The 7,674-nt window shown below is 36.5% G+C and overlaps 1 long non-coding RNA gene across 1 annotated transcript; it reads right to left on the bottom strand.

The window, feature by feature from the left end:
• Positions 1-1,178: 1,178 nt before the first annotated feature.
• On the bottom strand, positions 1,179-3,752 carry LOC139195280 (uncharacterized). Its single transcript, XR_011580038.1, has 2 exons — positions 3,607-3,752; positions 1,179-1,969 (listed from the first exon to the last, which is right to left on the bottom strand). It is a non-coding gene; the product is annotated as an uncharacterized lncRNA (long non-coding RNA).
• Between the last annotated feature and the right edge of the window lie 3,922 nt (positions 3,753-7,674).

A 7,674-nucleotide genomic window follows, 5' to 3' on the forward strand; every position in this document is an offset into this window, starting at 1 on the left:
GATCTTGGATCAGGCTGCTGGAACGGGTCGGATCACCGAAGAGGGTTGGATCGTTGGCGTGGGCTGCCCCGTGTAAGGTGCGCATGGGCGCTGAGCCTCGGGTCGGCTCGGGAGCGCGCTGGGTCACAGCTTAGGCCAGCTCGCCTTGGGCTTAGGCCAGTGTGGGCTGGAGTGACTCGGCTTGGCCTTGGAGCACAATAGGCTCGCGCTGGCTTGGGCCTGCGAGGTCTGGGTTGCTCCAATTGCCGCAGCTGCTTAGGCTTGTTGAATCTGGGCTGGCTTGATGTGATATAAACTAGCACACAAATTAAGCCCTATTAAGATAGTTGTAGTATGCGTAAGTAGAGATCGTTCTAGGTTGGGGATTAGTTAGAGATGCTAATCAACACAAATGAAACTTAAAAACTGAAAACTACACTCTAAAACATAAAACTAAACGTAAACTACTCAAAATAGCCTAAACTGACTCAAAACACACAAACTAAGTTAAATTGACTCAAAACAAGAACTAAGGGGTGATTTGGACGAAAATTGAACTAGAAAGACTCAAAACACTAAAAAGAACCTAGTTTGGACATATTATAACCTAAAGACATGAAATATAAAGGGGAATTGGTTTTTGACGAATTTAAGACTCAAACTAAACAGATTTAAGACTCTAAATAACTTTGGACGAAATTGGTGATTTAATGGGTGAATGGCTAGCTAGAGGGTCATTCTCCACACATGACACATATGCATACAAATCAATCTCCAGTTATTCTTCTTATAAACTATGAATGACAATGCCCCAAATTAATCGTGAGAAGCACAAATGAACTTTCAGATTTTCCTAAATTCATTGAATTGGACTCAGCGATGCAATCAAATTATTCTTATCAAGTTCCCTACATGAACAGCATAATAGGGATACATATCAAAGATCATTAAGTTCTATGAAAACCATAAGCATTGACAAGGCATTCATAACTATGAACTACATGATACTCCTGCCAAGAATTCACTTAACACGATCATGACTAGTGACCTCCACTACTTATAAATATAAGTTCATAACTATTAAGTGAAACTCCCTTATATCTTAGCATCAAATTAATGCATGCAAACTAAGTAGGCCTCCTTAATCAACACACGAGAACAAGTTATCAATCAAACAGATAAGTAAATTGCATTCACGATTCATGAAATCATAACTGGATGTAATCAATTCATATCACATATATGTTCATGGCTTTGAATTCACCTCTAACCAAAACGAATTTAGTTCCACATGGTTGCAATTAAATAAAAACAATCTAATTTAAACATTGAACTAAAACTAAGGATAGAATGCACCTAGAAAACCTCCAGCACTCCAATGGCCTTGGATGGCAGGTCACGGCTCCAAGCTCTCCTTCCTTCCTTGCAAACCTACGGCGCAATTGTGTATTTTTCTGATTTTAGGCTCTTGTGTATGAGGTGCGAAAATAGGGTCAGAGATATGTATTTATAGGCTAGGGTTTCAGCACAAAGGTTGTGGAGGAGAAGGATTACATAATCCTAAGGGAATAGGACTAGGGAATTCGGCACAAAGCTTCTAGAAAGGGGTTAAATTCATCAGATTCCTAGGGGAAAAGGGATCAGGTTATTTGCATTGTTTCAGGGCTTCTAGAATCAGATATTAGGTATTCTAATGTGATAAGGAGTCCCCCTTATAGCTGGAATTAGGTAGGATAAGATTAGGATAGGATAAGATAAGATAAGGTTAGTTTGGATACTGTTGGATAAGATAAGGTTTTGGACAATGTTCCTTCCTTTTAGCTGATTCCTTATCTTCTTTGTCTTGACTTTATTTTCTTTATCTCATCAGCATATTCCTAGCCTCTTGAACTTAAAAAACGTCCATCCACCTTGCTCCATGCATGTGCTATCCATTCTTGGCCCAAAACTGCTCCAAATTACACTTTCTTGCCAACTTTATTATTTGAACCTGAAAACACACGAAAATAACTTAAAACACTATAATAAACAGAAACTAACTCACTAAATGCAAGAAAACAAGCTAACTAAGTCGCATAAATATGCTCCTATCATGGCAGCCTTATGGCATAGGCTTTGGCCTGCTACAACGAGGTAGCCAAACCGTGGGCAGTGGCTACCACGGTGGTGCTTCGTGGGGATGGTGCCGCTCCACTCATTGCTGCATTGAGCCTCATGGATTGCCGTGGTCCAAATCCTTAAATGTAGGAAGTTCCATTTGTTATGGTTTCTGAATTTCTAGTCATTGTACTTTTCTTTTACGTTTTATCAAAGAATTTTTAATAAGAATGTACGAAAAATCTACAAATGAACAAGAAATGAGAAACTTTGAAATGCGAGAGGCTTCTTCGAGTGTGTGAATCAAGACTCTCAATGAAAGCACCAATTTGTGGATGCAAATTTCCTTCTTCTTGGACGAAAATGTACCTGCAAAACAATTAACACCTAAGATCGAAGGCCAAGAGCCTCAAGCGCCCACAATGAATTTTTTTTTGGGTGGGGGGGGGGGGGGACTTTGGCCAAAGAATCTCCAAGGCCAAAGTTAGAATTTGAGGGAAAAGTGTTTACAGAAATTTAGAGAAATTTAGAGAAATTTAGAAGAGAATTGAACTTAGGTTTTTTGAGAAATGAGGGGCTATATAAAGGAGTGGCTGGTCCATATTTCCCTATTTGGGGAAATAGGGACCGGCCACTTATGGTGGTAATTTGGCTCTAATTGCAAGATATTATGCTACATAATATATTGCAATCAATTAGGTAATTAATCAATTAATTTTGGCAATTAATCTCAATTTGAAAAGAATAATTGGGAGTTACCTTGTGGGTGAAGATTTGATGAGGAGTGATGAGAGGGTTTAAAAGAATACCATTTTGATCATATTTGACCTTGATTGAGCTGTTATTATCCGTTGCATGCGCGTGGGAGTCCCATGCCTCAAGGGTAATTTTATCTTTTTTACCCAAAAGTCCACGTGTTGCTTTCATATTTTTTTTCTTGATTATTTTTTGTTCCACACTTATGTGATTAATGGTTTTTTGGGGGGGGGGGGGGGGGGGAAGTAATATGTGCCGTCGATTTGGATAGATCCAGCATCGCCTCCCCATTCAAGATGAACCAATTTAATACAATACAGAATCAAGAAACTCGTATGAGAAGGGAGTTTTCTGAGAAAAAAGAGTTCTACAAAGCCAAAGCTATACATTTTGGAGAAATGGAAAGCAGGACTCTGAATATTTTTTACTAATAATGAGCAACTTTCGTTTTCAAAGGGAGAAGATGTTTCTTCAATATACTGCAATATATTAGGACCAGGCATGAAGGTATTGTAAGAAAATGTAAAATGCAGTATTAAATATATATATATATATATATATACATGGAAAATGCTGTACCAAAATGAAGTAAGCTACACAATGATTAGTTTGTTTTGTCAATCACCTCCTAATTTCAGATCTCATGGACGACAGTTGTTTAACAAATAAATAGTCAGTGTTTTAAAAAAATGCATCTAGAGGCGCGCTAGGCGACTTTGCAGGCAAGCCGACCATGCAATCACCTATGCCCAGCAAAAGTAGGCGAAAACTCACCTAAACATAGTCGAGGCGCACCTGAGATGTTCCACTGGCGTCCTTTTTTCCGTTTTAAGTTGCAAGAATCCAAAATTTTTTTTTTTTTGAGTTGCAGGGGTCTGCCAAGCGAAGAAGATGGAGAAGATGGGAGGTTTTTTCTTCCTAACCTTTTTTTATGCTTTTTTTTCTCTTTTAAAATTTAAACTGGCCCCACTTTGTTGACATTACCCCACTATCTTTCTTTTTGTTCAATTTTTTTTAATAGTATTTTTTCCTCATATACAAGATAGATAGATAAGCATCTTTTCTTGGATATTCTCATGACAACCTAGCAGGGAGAAAAAATAAATGTCTTTTTGTTTTTATTTCTCTTTTTAAAACTACATATCACACCCAAATATTACTCAAAACTTTCATATACATACAATGTTCTAAAAAACGGCATAGGCGCTGGGCGTTGTCGTCCCGTGGCGATTTGGGGTAAAACGTTGAAAACGGTAGGCCATCTAGATGGCTACTAGGCGGTGGAAGGCAGGCCAGGCGGTGCAGCCCAGACTTGATTCGACAAACCCAGACGCTACAACCCCAACAAGCTGCAAACCCAGAAGCAGAAGCTTTCACAATTTCGTACACCTAGAAAGAGAATACTAATCCTAATCTAAGATTGCCAAGAAGAATAGAGAGAGAAAAAGCAGAGAGAAAAAAAGAAGGGTGATGGCTGACTCAACTTCCATTGCCTTTTGCTAGAGTGTTCTTTGTTTTTTTTGTTTCTTGTTTTTACAGAACTAGAGTGTTCTTTGCAAATATTGAAGCATGGATGGCCTCTTTGGTTCTGTGCTAATTGAATTAGATACATTGGGGGCTATGAGCTGCAGTGGCTTTTGGGTTTCCTTTTACAATCTCTAGGGCTTATTTTATGGATTTGTACAAAATAATTTATTGCATAATTAAATCCAATAACTTCCCTTAGAAGCTGGTTTCCCATAGGCATTGGAAAGAGATAATATCCAAGCAATAAAGCCTTCCAAAACCGTTCAGATTACAAAACAATTTGTATTTTGCACATTTTATTTAATTTTTTGCAAATTTCTAATACATTTAGGTGTAAATAAATACCTATTTATAGGATATATAATAAATTTTATTCAAATCCGCCTAGGCACTAGGCCCCATGCCGCCGCCCCACTAGCGCCTAGCATTTTTTAGAATCTTGTATACATATAAATAGTACTTAAGTCTCTAGATGTCTCGCTCTATTTGTTTGATTGTTGATTAAGTTGATTGCTTGGTTAAACTTGTTTTTGATGTGAGTTAAACTTGTTTGTGACGTGTGCACTTTTGACTGACAATGAATATTTGTTTTACAAAGTATTTTATTTTTCATATATTATATATAATATATATTAAAAAATTTAGGTCTTATGATGCTTTCGCCTAGGCAGGGCCATCCATGAAATGCCTCAAGGCTTTCGTCTAGACAGGGCTAGTCATGAAGCGCCTCACCCACTCCTACACCTTTTAAAACATTGAAACACCTCCATACAACATAGGTGGTACAAATTCATAATTAAGGCCATGCAAACTCCACAATTTAACTTGAAGCATAAGAAATCTCTAATGTGATTTTCACTCTCTCACCGCGATATAGTGACCTTCGTTCTTGAGAATTGCATCAGAAGGCATATAGCTCACTGTGATATCATTGAACTTTGGACCACTTTGGTGGCACGACTCTCGTCTAAACCTATATATCGGTGATTGAGATTTTCCATCTTTACATGCCGCCCATTCTTGCTTAAGCAATCCCCAATGTTCTGGGCCCTTCTCAGTCCCTTCCCTATAATCAAACTCTATTTCTTGGTCTGCACCAAAAACGTAAATTCAACATGAATGTAATAGGATGATCATTATAAGATGAGCGAAATGATTTCCGCACAATTTCTTCATCTGCACACAATTTTCTTTTGGCTTATTCAATTCGAAAGTTAGAAATAAACACGGGCGTGCAAGTGGAAAAAAGAAGCGTGCAGAAATCAGTTGACCAATGCAAGTCTATATGCTTGGCTTTACAGAGTGGTTTAGCTGTAATTGGTATTTGGTGCCAGTAGAAAAGAAAAAATGTCAAAGCAAAGAACTGAGATAGGTTTGCTTTGGTTGAAGCATCATTCACAACGAACAATCACTAATATCGATCATACAAATGTTAAGAAAAAAGAAGACTCGGTTTGTATACCGGTTTAGACAGTGATGCCCTGTGAGCCTATGAATACTGAAGTTTATACAGCAAGAGGAATGGTTAGCCCCACTGTAAAAATTTACAGGATCTTGATGTGGAAAGAAATCAAATCCCTTTAGTAAAACTACCTTGGTTCATTACTATAACTAGACATGAGAATTTTGCCAACATTGGAGGACACTTTAGTCGGATACTCAACAGATTTTCTCTTTACAAGGACTTATCTGGACCATTAAAAATAGATTCAATGCTTAATAAAACCTTCCACATCTCTCTTTGGTCACCTGCCATGGCCAAGTACCTTTTTTTTTTCTTGTCAAGTTACAGAACATTTGATTAAATTTGAATGGAAGCGTTTCATTAGATGCTAAACTGTAAAAGGATTTAACTTGGGTGAATTATGTTTCTTGATTTGAAATCACTAGGAGCAAAACATGTATATAGTACAACAGATGCATGTACCTATGCTAGAATTTCTAAATGGGAAATTAATAATTACAGTAAATATATTTTATTCATAGGACTTGGCTGTATCAGTTGTGCAATCCATGTTTATTGTCTTGAGTTTGATGATGAATCTTTTTTTATAAATTGATGGTTTATAAAAAAATTTCTTATAATTATTTAGACGTAACTCAGAAATTTTTATTTAGTAATATATGTGCATGTTACATGTAAACCAAACCCAACAGCACTGCAACATTGGTGAACCGATGTAATCACTTTTTAGCTATTATGGTTCGATTGTGGTCTGAAATTTAAACAAACTCAGAGTGTGCTGCTTGGGTCTTAGTTTGGACCCAAAACCAAACTAACCCAAACTGCACCCAACTCTATTTCTGATGCTCTTGTTGGTAATGTGAGAACAATACAATACGCTTGGTGTCTCCTATAATGTAACATTTCTTCATTTGATCAATATAAACATCATTATCTTCATAGATAGTCGTAGGAATATCTTAGATGGAAGAAAGTCCGCAATTACCTCATTTTCTGTTTTCTAGTCAAGTTAGCTAACAGTAATAAAAGAGTAATAAACCTAAAATTTAATCTCCCTAACTTGACAAAACCTTTAACCTAATACAAATCCCAACCCAAATCTCATGAACTTTGAATCTTACTCTCTAAAAAACCATCTTGCAAAACCAATTACACTACTCCGCTAGAACTTAACAAGCATTATATCGCAAAATAAGTCATCAGTTCCAATAATATAAGCAACACTAAATCGAAAATTCCTCTCTCTTTTTGTTAAGCTATTATAAGCAACAATAATTTAAGGAGTGGTCATTACTATAACCCTTGTACTGCTTTTGAGCGACTTGAAGACAAAGCTAACAAGGCACAAGACATAAACATTTGGAATCTAAATCCAGAACCTTTAGCATGATAATCTTCCTTTCCGTCAAAGATGTGGGATATAACAAACTAATAAGAATCAAAAAGGTCATCTACCTTACGTATTAGTGGGCCGACGAGGTATGAAAAAACGTTCACTACTCCAATGATTTAAGAGGAACCTTTGTATATCAACGTTATCTAAAAATAGTCATTTAGTACTACGGTTTAGTAGTATTTTTTTTATTTGTAAGAGAGAGGTCGATTATCTCCAAAAGTCAATTTGAACCACATTATTATTAATTCATTGTGAGGTTTAACCCACTTCCCAATGATATTGTTTTTTTAAAAAAAATTTAAAAAAAAACATTATCCAAAAGCAGATTCTTATATATTCCCAAATATTTTCTTTGAAGTCATTTTTGTTGAAAAGAAGACACATAATATTCTTTAGATAATTTTTTTAATACAAGCCAGAGAGATGACATATATAATAAGAATAGGTGGTTTTG

This window comes from Malus domestica, chromosome 04 (assembly GCF_042453785.1).
Source record: "Malus domestica chromosome 04, GDT2T_hap1".
Taxonomy (NCBI): domain Eukaryota; kingdom Viridiplantae; phylum Streptophyta; class Magnoliopsida; order Rosales; family Rosaceae; genus Malus; species Malus domestica.